Source organism: Ptychodera flava, chromosome 6 (assembly GCF_041260155.1).
Source record: "Ptychodera flava strain L36383 chromosome 6, AS_Pfla_20210202, whole genome shotgun sequence".
NCBI lineage: Eukaryota > Metazoa > Hemichordata > Enteropneusta > Ptychoderidae > Ptychodera > Ptychodera flava.
Genome location: NC_091933.1, coordinates 37,732,847 through 37,746,950, shown reverse-complemented (window position 1 = coordinate 37,746,950; position 14,104 = coordinate 37,732,847). Strand labels below are relative to the sequence as shown.

General features: G+C 41.1%; 1 protein-coding gene across 3 annotated transcripts in view; it reads left to right on the top strand.

Annotated features, from left to right (window-relative positions):
* Positions 1-6,910: 6,910 nt before the first annotated feature.
* LOC139135681 (protein Wnt-5b-like) overlaps positions 6,911-14,104 on the top strand; it is a 67,441-nt gene continuing 60,247 nt past the window's right edge. Inside the window, exons 1-2 of one of the 3 annotated variants that reach the window (XM_070703281.1) lie at positions 6,911-7,496; positions 12,020-12,110. The gene's annotated coding sequence lies outside the window, so the exon portion shown is untranslated. Of the gene's footprint in view, positions 7,497-10,946; positions 11,222-12,019; positions 12,111-14,104 lie in introns of those variants that run through there. The other 2 variants (XM_070703283.1, XM_070703282.1) reach the window with 2 other exon arrangements.

Genomic DNA, 14,104 nt, shown 5'->3' with positions numbered 1-14,104 from the left:
TTATTGTATTTTTGCTGTTATGTGTGATGACTTCTTGCCTATCATCTAGGGGATCTTATAAAGACGCACCCATCCATAAGAAGGGGGTTCAGTCTAAATTAAAAACTAAAGATTTTGAACACGTCTTTTTTAACAGTAAAAATTACAGATTACATGTTTTGACACTGTACAGTGTTAAACACCCATACAAATTACGAAAATGCCGTACACAGATGAATCCAATGTTATATTCAGAAAGAGAATATATTATTCAGAAGACTAACAATCATTAACAGTCGTCATATATAGAAAAAGTAAAATTTAAAAATACCGCAATTATACGGTGTCGCTCAAATTTGATCAGAATTGGTACATACCAAAGATCAACAATAAGTGTTGTTTCTACCTGTTCAGTGCAGGAAAGTTCTACGTTGATGTTATGACAATGATTTCTGCACAACAAGAAAAACAACAAGAAATATTTAAACCAGAAAAACAAGAATGACAAAAGTAAATAACGTCTGAAACTTTAGGTACTGGAGGTCAACTTTAGCTACATGCATAGCAGAGAATGTTTCAACCATGGATGTACAAAAATAGACATCCATGGTTTGAGCAGGTCTATTAACATGTCACAGTTCATAAACAATCACAGGTAATGAATAATAAGCTGTTCCAGTTACTGCCACCACTCCCGCACATAATAGGTACCCTGCATACAAATAGGTTAAAGGTCAAAAACCTCTTACTCAGATGTGTGCGCTGTTTCAGTTATTGCCACCACTCCTGCACATTAGCAGGATTTCCCCTTTTTCTGACCTCATTTGCATATTTTTGACACTGAAACAACGTCACATCTCAACCCCTGCATCTACCTGTACACCAAATACTGAGATGGTAGCTTTGGCGGTATGGGAGCCTTTTCGTGTGACGGACATACATCAGCACATACATACCTACATACATACATACAGACGCCATAGACTCACCATATAAGCTCTTTTTGGTATTTATATCAATACCAAATATGAGCTAAAAATGAATGTCGAAGGACTTAACAGTGTTAAAAGTGCTTCTTCATACCCAAGAAAAATATTAAAAGTTTAAAATCACTGAAATAGCTTGATTAATGCGTGGTATATGACCAACAATGTCCTTTGTAGGAATGTAGGCACCATATTGGATTTATGCAAATTAACAAATTACCTATGCAAATCATCGCATCTCGAAAATCATTTGTCCATGCCAAAGAAATATACTTTAACTTTAAAATCACTGAAATAGCTTGTTTAATACGTGGTATATGACCGAAAATGTCTTTTGTAGGAATTTTGGCCGCCATATTGGAATTATGCAAATCAATGAAGTGCCTATATGAAACATTATACCTCCAAAATGATTCCCTAAGCCAAATAACTAGTGTCAGACTTTGAAATCACTGAAATAGCTTGTTTTACATGTGATATATGGCCAATTATGTTATTTTGTGGGATGGTTGGCCGCCATATTTGATTTATGCAAATTAGTCATATTTCCCCAAGGTGGATTCGAGTAAACTTTTAATATGTTGTTCTGGGTACCTCTCTGAAATGCATTCTGAAGAAAAAATTCTGTTGCAATTTGTGGTGGGTCTAACCCTATTTTGACTGGACCAATCTAAAGAATTAACAGAAGAAAAGTGGGAGCAACGCTTGAGTTTAATTTGGCCCGGTAATCGTATCTTTCAAAACAGTGGAAGAGTAGCGGGTTACCTGAGGAGTCAAACTTTTAGCAAGTAGCTGGTGGAACGGCGTGCTTTAGGGTCTGGGAAGAATTAACGGCGCGGGGAGAGGGGTGTTGTGATGGGCGGTGGGAGAGTTACAATTTTTCATGCAACAGTTATGAAAACGTCGTTTCATTTCAGGGGCGTCACCAATTTTTGTGCAAGGATGACATCCTCTAGCCTCTGTTCTTCTTCATCATCACCACCGACACCACCATCATCATCACCACCACCACCACCACCACCACCACCATCATCACTACCGCCACCATTATCATCATCATCATCATCACCACCACCACCATTTTCGTCATATGGAAATGTAACACTGATATTGATCAGTAGATGTATGATGAAGGGTAGACGCTGCATGCCCATCATCATCATCATCATCATCATCATCATCATCATCATCATCATCATCATCATCATCATCATCATCATCATCATCATCATCATCATCTCGTCGTCGTCGTCGTCGTCGTCGCCGCCATACATTCATGTAACACTGCCATTGATCAGTGGATGTATGATGAATGGTAGACGCTGCATGTTTTGATGGCTTTTTCAGTACTTTCTGTTATCATAAACGAGTTCCTATTTCATCCATGCACAACATTCCAGTGCCTATTGTATGCTTGGTTGGATTGTCAACACACAATACATATAGTCAGCAACTTTATGGTTGACAAAAAAATTGCTCATGCAAACTGCTTCGTCGACAATTCGCTGACTGACTACACACATACTGTATAGATTGAGTTGACAAGGTAGATAACTTGTATTTCTAGAAAGACTATCAGGCTCGTGGTTCGAAAATGTATCACTGAGTTTGGCTGCACGCGGGCGACATCGGACACTGCTGCTTGAAATTCGGACAAATTTGGAATCTAAGTCGTTAAATGTCTTTCTAGTGTTCATCGTATACTTTGGCAGATGCCAATTAAGTTGTGTTTTCGCCGTTTTTGCATTCGTAATTTCCAAAACTGAAATCGAAATCTTCGGACAAAATTTATTTTACATAGTAATGGGATAATCCATCATTTTGCAAAAGGGCCACTGAAATTAAAATTATTTATCAAAAGGGTGGGTCACTTGTTTTTTGATCAAGGAGAAAGGGGGGCAAGCATTTTGTGTGCAAACAATCGGGAGAAACTCAGTATTTTTCATTCATCAAGTTTTTAAAAAGCACCGACCCTCCCCCTGTTAATTCTGTCCGGGTCCCTCTGACAACAGACCCGTTTCAAACCATGATCTTGTTTCGCCCCTAACCTATAGAGTCTCTTACTAACTGGAGCGCTGACGCCGCAGCGACGGGTTCAATCACCGATGCAGGGGCCCTCCGGTACAAGCGTCCAGTTTTCAAACAGTTCATATACGCTCCAGTCGGCAACTTAGAAAGGGAGGTCAAATTTACCTTTTTTCCACCACGTACCTAGCCTCCGGTAAGGTATGAGCAAACCCGTCTGCAAAATATCCCGAGTGAATTGTATTACGGAACAAGTAAAGTGTCGGGTAGGAAGAATCGACTCTTTGCTGCAGGGTGTAACTTTATAAAAACTACTTGTCTTTATCTGCAGTACTTGTTTGTATCAAAGAAAGCGACGCTTATGGATATGCAATTCACATTTTCAAGATTACAAACATATCAATATTGTTCCATTGAAATATTTGGAATTTAAGGGATTTTGCAAAAATGGCGTGGGAACTCTAACAGAGGGGGGGGGGGGGGGGTGAAAACTTAGTTTGCCAGCGGTAGCTCCGGTTTACAATATCTGCCATGAAAGCAGCATTGACCTGGAGAGGAAACGTCAACTTGTCTAATACTAGAGGGAGTTAGGTAATGTTAACAGCCAAGCGCAGATTCTATTTCAACCAATCGCCTAGTTCAATTGGGGTTTTTGTAAGCAGCTAGACGAGAAATGGTATCCGGGCTGGCCGCACGGCATTCTTCGACCACGATGCTAGCATATTATAGACCACTTCCCTCACAAAGGCAGAGACTTTTTAGCCTTTAATCCAACACACTGTCAATCGAGCATATCGCTTAAACAGTCGAAGACCCCCTTCAAACGAAATGCATGACTGGCTTTGGTGTATATGTACCGACTACTTTAACTAACAGATATGTCAACAAAAAAAGATAAGTGTAATGTTTTGCATACTGTTATTCGTAAATTATTTAACTGACTGCTAAAAATTGAATGGAATAATGTGAACGGTTGTGTCGCTCTTTCACAAACATATACAAAATGTTTTCCTGCAATATCGAGTGATAAATGTCCCTCAAATTGCTTATACATGGCATCCCTTCCATTCAATGATATTTTAAAAAAGTCCCTACCCTTCACTGAAGCGAATACTCCCGCTCTCTGACATCAACTCTTTCAATCTCTGAACCGTCTAAACGTTTTAAGGAAACCTTCAAGTATCATCGAGCCTGTCTCTATCTTTAAAGTACCAATCACCACCGAAAACATTCAATTGTCAGCACTCTGCAAACAGACAGCAGCTGTTCTAAATCTCACTGATGAGGGCGCCGTCCATGAACAAGTGAAACAAGATAAGTCACGGTGAGCAGTTGCCCGAGTCTTGAACATGCTGAAGGACGTTGACTTCTCATGGTGATGGATATAATATATATATATATATATATATATATATATATATATAATATATATATATATATATATATATATATATATATATATATATATATATATATATATATATATATATATGTATACGTATAAAAAATTTATATATACATATATACGTATAAAAATTTATATTTATATACACATACTGCTGGAGAGAGAGAGAGAGAGAGAGAGAGAGAGAGAGAGAGAGAGAGAGAGAGAGAGAGAGAGAAGAGAGAGAGAGAGAGAGAGAGAGAGAGGGGGGTTTGGTCACAATATGTCACATACTATTCTCTGAATGTGAATAGCGTGACTTCAATACTTGGTTTCATCGAATTAATTTTCGATATCAACGGTGCATCGTATAGGTTTGCCTTAAAGTCGGCCCTTCTCACATGTTCACATTTCTGCATTTAAATTCAGCAAAGATCTATTTGAAGAGAAATAAATCGAATTAAGAAATCTCCTAACCTTTTCGAATTTCTTCTTACGTCAGGTGAACACCTACACAAGGTGAACCTGTCAACCGATGAGGGCGCTTTGAATTGTGTCAAGTGGATGTGACATCGCAAGTTGCTGGTGCAGATAAAGTATCTAACATGAAGACTGGCGCACGGAATCAATCATTAACCCGAGGGTTAAAGTCATGATAATTCCTTAGATGTTTAATTTCGTGTTGCCAACAATGCTGCTAATGAGTTTCACAATGTATATTAATACTTGACAACAAAGATGTTACGTGCAATATTCATTACAATATTCATCTCTGGAAGCTACCTTTTCACAAACCATCAGAAGAGTGACATGTTGCCTTAAACTGATCATTTTCATATCGTTATCTTTGTATTATGTTTTGCCATCGTCAAGTTGAAAACGACGCTGGGATGACGTTAAATTTTCTTTATGATTTTATGAAAATACAGGCTACTTTTTCTTTTTCTGAACAAAAAGGTCAACATTAGTCTTACACTATTGAAGAACGTTCCCATATTTTACATTCCCTTACAGTGTGTTCCGTTACGTCTTCACAGACGGCATCTTCCCGACTAGAACAATCCCATAATCCACCTACCATGGGCAACGTCTGGTGTTTTGTTGCAATGCTGACTTCTCAGCAAGTATCATGACATGGTAGAATGTATGAACTGATAATATCAGTTACCTTGAACAAATCCCTGATATCCAATTATCGAGAACAAAGACTGCGACTGCGTCACCAAATACATGTAATACTTTCCGTTTGTCACTGTCCAGTTTACTTAATTGAATGTGAGTTATAGACATAATTGAAGAGATGACACGGTGCCTTGCATACTCACGTACTCATTTACTAAGATTAGCAAATGTTACTCCTGACGACAGTAACGCCGATGGTGTAACAAAGATCATCATCATCATCATCATCATCATCATCGTCATCATCATCATCATCATCGCCACCACCATTATCATTATTTGTGTTAATTATTTACATTGTTTAGTGCTTGTATGCGAGAGTATGACTAGTCAATATATGAAGTCTTGAAGGTAAGACGGTGGCTCAAAATCGTTCAGTTCTAATCTCCCTTCTTTAAAAAAAGACTGGCAACACCGAGACAATCAGGATTGCCATGAAAAGTTTCATCAACTGACAAAATATCGCTTGTCCACTTGCAATGTTAATGCTCATCGCGAATAGAAGAGGGGAAAAAGCTATCGTATGCTCACACATGTCCTTTGTTCAAACGCAACCAGTTTTGTTCGTTTTATGCTTTTCACAGAGCAGAGTTTCCACCGACAGAACAAATTAAGCCACATGTCTTATCAGTCTAAGCTCGACACAGTGAACATGATGTATCCGTTGGGTTCAATTAAGGACATTAATCTTGTTCGGATACAAGTACAACATGCGCTGTGTATTTATGAATAGCACAACCTGAACACAACCTGACCATCCGACGAACTGTTGAAAAATCTGAGATCTTCCACTATTTTGAAAGCACCCTCGAAGTCGACATAACATAATTTCCGTTCTGAGCCCATCGCCTGTTCTGTTGAGTGATTTCGTATACACCAATCTCAAGGAGCTGGAGTTGTTTTATTAACTCCGAGAGAGCGGAGTCAGAATATTGAAACGATAAGTTGTCTAAACACATATGAACGCTAAAAGCTTATTCTAAAAGGTTTGTAATACAATCTCATATCTCTGTTTCCCCATTAGCAGGAATATAAGCAATAATTCAACGGCTCCAAAATAGTTGTAAGCGTTATTTCTACTTTTTTCATCGAAGCACTCTGTTTGTCTTGTCCCCGTCAACGTCAAATGACCGCAGATGTCAGGACACCAGGTTGCTCGCTACAACGGATAATTAAAGGTAAAAAGGGGGAAATTTCAGTGCCGACATCCGGCGTATATCCTTTAAACATGATAAAAGAGCAGCACGCAATGAAACCATTCCAGAAATGGTATACCTATGTTGCGAATAGCACAGGTCATGTAAACAAGTTTGTTTGGGGTCTTGGGCGATATGCCTCGTGCTCATGCGTCGGTACTTCTCTGATCGTTGACGTCTTACAATTCGTAAAGTTTTGCCGCGCGTTTCGCAGGAGCGGCCAACTATACTCTGTATCATGTAGCGGTGGGTAACCGTATCTTTCTGCAAGTTTAGCACAAAAACCCGACCGTATAATTAAATGTATTGGGTTACCGGAGCCCATTCAGTCCACTTCTTACAAGGGGTTTACCACAGGCGACTCTCTACTCGGGTTCTGACTTCTAAGAGTCGATAGAACGTTTTATGAAGTTTACACGAACGGAGGGTGCGCTCCGTCGCTTGGATTACAATTGACAGGGGAGCCTACACGGAGCTGATCTGTAACGCCCCGGCAAGACCGTCGTCTCCAGAAAGGAACGTGAATGTTAACCCAAGTAAGAAAATCCACCGAGGAACATGATACAGGATTTCTTAGCGGAGAACTTCTGGCGGTAGAGAACGAGAGACGATTATCCGTCGTTTGTTGATAGAGGGGCCAGTATTTAAGAGAAAGTGGTTCCCCAAGAAAATCAACTGTACCTAGGATCCCCGTTGGAGAGTTTTCTTTCATCTGGGAACTCGTCACTGAATAATCGTCTAAAGGTAGGTCAATTGTTTTATGATGAGTCTTTGGACCACTGAAAATATGTTGTTTGGTTTGCCATTGCGGAAACACTGAATCTCCGACTTTCCTTTGAATTATATCATATCGACTCAGGACCGTGGTTTCATTCATGTGTCTTATCGGGGCAGGCCAATCAACTAACAATTAGCAGGTGGTGTAGAGCGGTGCGACACTCTCACGGGGTCGAAGCAGGGCGGGATAGGTTTACGGCTTGCTTGACCGCTGCCTCCCGCCTCGGCAGACCTAACACCGGCGCAAAATCTGATGCCTAATTAATTGGAAACACGACACCGGATTCTCGTAGATTTATTAATTGCTGTGTAATGTTCACTTCACCTTTGCAAACAAGAATAATCACACGGAATATTTGTGAATATTTATAGGTGTCTATCCTTGAACTGGTCGCTTCGAGTCAGTGTGTTCCCGGTCTATATCGGGGTACACAGTCACTGACTGCCAAGAACCGGCCGTGAGAGCGAGAGAAAGCTGCATGCTTGTCGCGATAGTTGGATTTTGCTCGGTTTTGATGAGCTGATTTGCTCGGTCTTGATTGGAGCTAAATATGACTTCACCTTGAAAAGAATGATTCAGTCTATGTTTCTTGCCAGATACCCTGTGTGGATGAATGAGATTTTTTCCCATAGGCAGGTGTACTTGTGTAAAATTATTGGCCGTCAAGCCGGCTTTATGGTTCATATGGTGTCAAAACCGAGGACTGGAATGGATCGCTAGAGCTATTCGCTGTGAATGTCGGCTGTTTTGGCTTTGGAGCTGCGTATTTTGCTTTGTTGTTCCCAGATACAGGTATCGGTAGAAAAAAACTAACCCTTTCATTATCCCCGTATGTCGTCTGCGGAATTCGCTCACAGTCAGAAATATCAATCGTGGCGCGCTCTGCACTGGCCGAGGAATTCCTGATACGTCCATTTCTGTTTTGGACCAAAACGGGGATTAAAATTCTTCAAAAAAAAGTTTGCGGAAAAAGGGGCAAAGAAAGAGTGAGTTGAAAGCAAAGACAGGATGGATGCCTTTTAACTCTATTTTGCCATGGTCTGACCTATACTGTTAAGCTCAACTCACGCACGTCATTTTAGTGGTATTGTACCTTGTGATAAGTTGCTTATATCTTACGGTGCTTTGTCTTAAAATGTAATTGGTCGCGGTCGTAAAATATGTACGTTTCACTGTTGTTGTTTTCATGGATGTCCATGTGGTTTCCCATCGGAGGTGTTGTTGTTTTAAGATACATTTCTGAGTCTTATCAAAGCGTCTTTGTCCGTGTGAAATTAAGGAGAACTGCAAATTCTGTCAGCCAAGCTCTTTGGTATCTACCGGGTATTTTCTACACTCAATTACTCGTGTAATCTTGGGGCCGTTCCAAAATAATCACTTTATATACGGTCACCGACTGTTCAATAGCTATTTGAAATATTTTCTACATATTTCCCCATAAAAAATCATATATGTGAGACATTCTGTGACCTTAATTACCGTGTCCACGATCAGCTTATGCTGGGCTTTACGCTGCCTTTGTTTGTGTTTTTATTGTTTTTTCTTACCCAACGTCATGGTCCGCTGACTCTGTGACAAACGATGTATCATTCCAGTAAACCAAGCGATCTGTTTCTGTCGTTGAAGAGCTTGGTTTCTGATCCTTGCCAGAACGGCCAAAAACAGCGACCTGATTTATGATGTTGGGTGCGAGTGCAAAATCGGAAATTTCACACCTCATAGTTTGCCGGGGGCCTCTCAGATTCAAGTTATTGACCGGCTCATATGGATCTGCCTGAATTCTGCCCATCACCTGAATAATCCGAAACACATTCAGAGTTGGGTTCGGACTCAATTTAACATGAATTTACAACATTAGTTCCCGCAGACTGAGACTGATTTATCATCGTCGTCTTTGACGGAAGCCAATATTTCAAAAGATGACTCTTTCTAACAGCAGGAAAAATGTCAAAATTTACAACGGCAAAACTGAGGAGTAATGGACCCATACTGAATTGTATTACAATAAAGCATTATCCTAGGGAGCATGTTGGTACTGGTTTATCAAGAAAGTCATCCTCAGCTAAGCACTGATTTTTACCATGCGAGGGATGTGGTCTTGCATCCTCCAAGTGTCGTATACACTGCCTTTACGCATAGGGAAACGTTTGACCACTTTGTCGTGAACCGGACTGATGCTTGTGTCCGAAAGAAATGGTGACCTTTTGTTCGACTTTTGCACAGATCATTTAATCCGAAGCTTGCCATAACCATCGGATCGTTTGCCCAAACCGTAGACTGGACTCCGAGGCACCAGAATCGAAATCAGTTTCCCTCTTTGACAGGCACGCCAGGGATTCAGATCCCCCCTTTACGATCTGACGCCAACTTGAAACGAGCCTGCGGTGTCGTGGAAAATTACGGGACAAAATACTGAATGCCATCGGACTAGAATTATTACTTGAGCAGACATTTCTCAGTTTCATCACCTGCATTGAGTGTTACCATTCCTTAAGAGAAAGAAAGTTCGCATATTGGTTATTTCATAAACAAAAAAAATCATTTTAAATGATAGAATTCCTTGCTCTCAACCTTTAAGTGTTTTACAAAAACGATACCGCAGGTATGTCTATCCTATGGGCACACACTTAACGACAACGGTCACGGTAAACCGATATGATCGCCCAGGCAAAGCCTTTTCAGACTTATACAGCACCTTAGCTCTGAGCTCGAACTAGCCTGACCCAAAACAAAGACACATATTCATGTATTTGTTGTCAAACTTTCTTAAGTTGTATTGGCTTCCGATACCAACGATTGTATATATACCGTAAAAAAACGGTTGTTCATTTAAGGCCGGGACTTGATTAACAATGTCCTCAAAGGCGAATTCAGTCGAGATAACTTTTTGCACAATTATTTATTAAGTACCTCCAACGTTACGAGCACATTCAAAAGTATATACTGTGCCCCGTATAATGAATGGGTGTATTTATTCGGGACCACACAAATGCAGGTACGTGTGTCTGTCTGGACATATGTGATAGAATTTACAATAATTACCCTTGCATTCGCATTCCAAACATGTTACACAGGTTAGTCGCAACTTGTTCCACATCGTCGAATCTTGATTTTTGATTAATTTGATAATGCTGTAGAACTTAATACGTACTCGATTATGCTTAATTAATTAGCCCATTATGTGAACTCTTGTCTGCTACTAAATTTTGGGCGAAGATATACTAAGGACACAGGTAGGCAAATAATTTGATTTCTCTGCCTCGGGTCGCTTCGAATTTCAATTTTCAGTTTCTGGAAGTGGATTGGGGTTTAAAAGTTTCGTCGCACCATTTTGCAATTTTAATACAAAACAATGCAAGCTAGGCGAATATCACGTGTTAGGGTTGAACGCAAATAACACGCAGTTAAAGGGTACATTTCATAGCAACATCGCTCTCTCCTCGGAATGACCTCAATTGTATGTGCTCATACCACCCTATGAATGGTTTCAGAGCAGAGGAATCCCACTTCCGTTGTCACGGAAACTAGCCTTATTCGTATTCAGCGCGGGCTCCGACACTGGCGGATGGCTGTGCCCCGAGGTGTTGCGAGGGGCGGCGTGAATAGGGTATTCTGAGTGGGACAATCAGAGATTCCAATGGGAGGGTTTAACAAGCCACACAGAGTCATCGGTTGTACATTCAAGAAGTCAGTAAGTCCGTTGATTGTGATAAAGACGCACTCCTTGTTCATATTGTTGCTGTTGACCTCTTAAACTGCTGGCGTAAAATCAGGGGTATTTAACTTAACTATTATTGTAGCTACCGAACAACAGTTTTTCATCTGTGTGTACACACCGGTACACGCTGTGTCCAACTTTGGCATTCGACTTTTTAACCTTGGCGATCATATAGTCGGAAACGCGTGCAACTTCTGAAACTTTGAAGGTGTTTCCAAGCCTATGACGATACGATTCGGCTAGCATAAAATATTGCGGTTTTTTTTATTTTGTACGGCCCTGTGTACCGACACAGTTCGCAGCAGTCTTGCCTTGTGTACCTGTGCGTGTATTTACAAACTCTTTCACAATTGGTAAGTGGTGGGTTCGATTGTTACAAATTGCTGGGACCGAACTTGTCTTAATTCCGATCAGTCTACTCACCATCACGTTCCTTTCATCGAAGTTAATGGTTCTCTAGTGCCTAGCCTCTTTAAACGCACTCTACACGTTCGGTGTCTGCGACTACCAATATTTGCAACCGACAATTTCTAACTGTTGGCATATGCGGGCCGGCGACGGCGAGCCCTTTTAGAGAGTGCATGCTCCCTCCCTTCGGCGATCGCTTTTCGTTTGAAGTAATTTCTCTTAATGCACCCGTTCCAACGATAGCCTTAATAGTCAAGTTACAACTTTCCAAGTTTGTTTGTTTGTTTGTATGCCTACAGTGTGTGTGTGCCTATTGTTTGGACATCTCACTATATAAGACTCTTTTTTTCGCTGACTGTGCAGGTGAGCAGAACCGTTTAGGCGCGGACTATTTCGTCACTTTCCTCTAGACCAGTTCAGCAGTGAAGGGACCCTCTCAGTTGCCGCCTGAAAGGTAAGAAAACTTCAGTTATTATTCGTAAAGTGTCAGTCACTTGACGACGCGGAATACCTGAAAATCGTCGAGGATTTCTGCCTCGGATGTGTGGTTTACTGATAAAATCTTTTTGGTCGTGTCATTTTTGGCCAAGGGAATGTCGAATGTTGTCAGATGAATGCTTGAAGCTATTGGTTGTAAAAGGATACACTATATGGGCTTTAAGAACTGTTTGTTCGCGCGTGGTCTTCCTTAGCAAAACAAGCAAACCCGAAAGGTAGTCAGGAAAACATTACAAGTTAACACTGGTCTCGCATTGCAAGCTGTCGGCGGCTGGGGAGAGAACCCGTCCCATCTGCAATTTATACTGTTGCATACGGCCATCTCTGGGATATCGTTACCAGGACCGTGGACAGCTGTTGCACCATTCATCTGAGAATGCCGGATAAACTGGGTACACTTGATCGTCGTTAAATAGGGTCGTGTGATTTTAAATCTTTTTGACTGAAAACTAAACTGTTTAGGGTAATTGGTTTGATATGCGCGGTATCATCTGCACGTTTTTCTTTTGCGGTACAGTCAAAGGGCGGCCGACAGTTCGGGTTCACTTTCTTGTGTGGGTGAAACTTCCTCCAAACCCGAGGCCATGTGGACAAAACTGTGTGCGCAGACTTGCCGCAACCCAACCTTAGTTAGTAAACAGCAAGAAAAGTTCACATTGGATGATGTTTAAGAGCTTGTAAAGATGGCATTGCATTTGATTTGGGGCAATTTAATAAGTATTATCAAATGTTCTTCATCGCAACTCTCGCAAGAACAGTTCGGTTTATGATGAGTGTATGATGAGTGTCTCAAAACGACTAGGATGCTTTTCACGTACATGTCGTCCTGCACGACCTTATCGGTGCCATTGACTCAATTCTGGTCGGATTGCAACCAGGTGAATTCCGCTCTCCTCTTTTCTGTCATTTGCTTGACGAGGGTGAAATGCTTAACCAAGGCGTGTGCAAGGTTGACCGGCGTCTATTCACCACCCGCCTGGCCTTTTATCGGTGAACCTTTCACGAAGGTTGCTAATGTAGCCATATTTGTTAAAGTCTTTTTTTTTCAATTCTGAAAAGCCGACAAGCGACACTCTTGAAGGCAACGACTGGACAAGAGAAAATTAAAGCAGACGAGAGAGATTGCTTTAATGTCATTTCTCAAGCACAGGACATTGTGGTGACAACAGGGCTACCTCTCACCTTCCATCACACCGCACTGGGGTAGCCATGGCAACAAATTTCTCTGCAAACTTCCCATCCATCATCGCGTGAATGTTACACAATATCAACTGATTTCAAAAGTGGCCAATTTTGACAACTTTCCGTGCGCTGTTGACTTTTGCACACTTCGGTCAATATTGAGGTCAGCTTCATCTGTCAGGCCCGATTAATGTCGAAATTTTTAGGTCGCTACCCAATATCCCTGACTCCCTTTTTTCGCCAAACCGGTTCAGTGCGAGTTTTTACTTACAAGCAGACCCCGTCGGCCAAACGGAACGCAAATTGCTTGCAGAAACGCAAAATGGACTGGAAAAAAATTGACTGTGAAAGAGGACACAAACTTTCTTACCATATGGAGACGTCTGCACGTACTTTGTGTGTCGGCCAACTGTAATTGCTTTCATTTGAATTCAACCATGTCGCCAGTGTAGGTATTGGAATAAGGGGCAGAGATAATATTACCAGAGTAATTCATACTTTTGCACTGACTCAAACCCAATTCAGCTCACACTGCATTAAAATCCCCGGTCATAGCCAGTCCCAACAAGTGGCAAAGAGAGGCAATCGATTGTCCGGGGGTTTTTTTCCGTTGCCGATTTCACCCAGCGTGATTCAGTTGGCCCTATCCAAGAGATACCAAGGCGATAGACAAAACAATTAGGGATGATGAGAAATAACGTTTCCAATAATTATACAAAACTTTGCAAAGATGATTACCCATGGTTCTCTTCCTTTGTTGACCTGAAT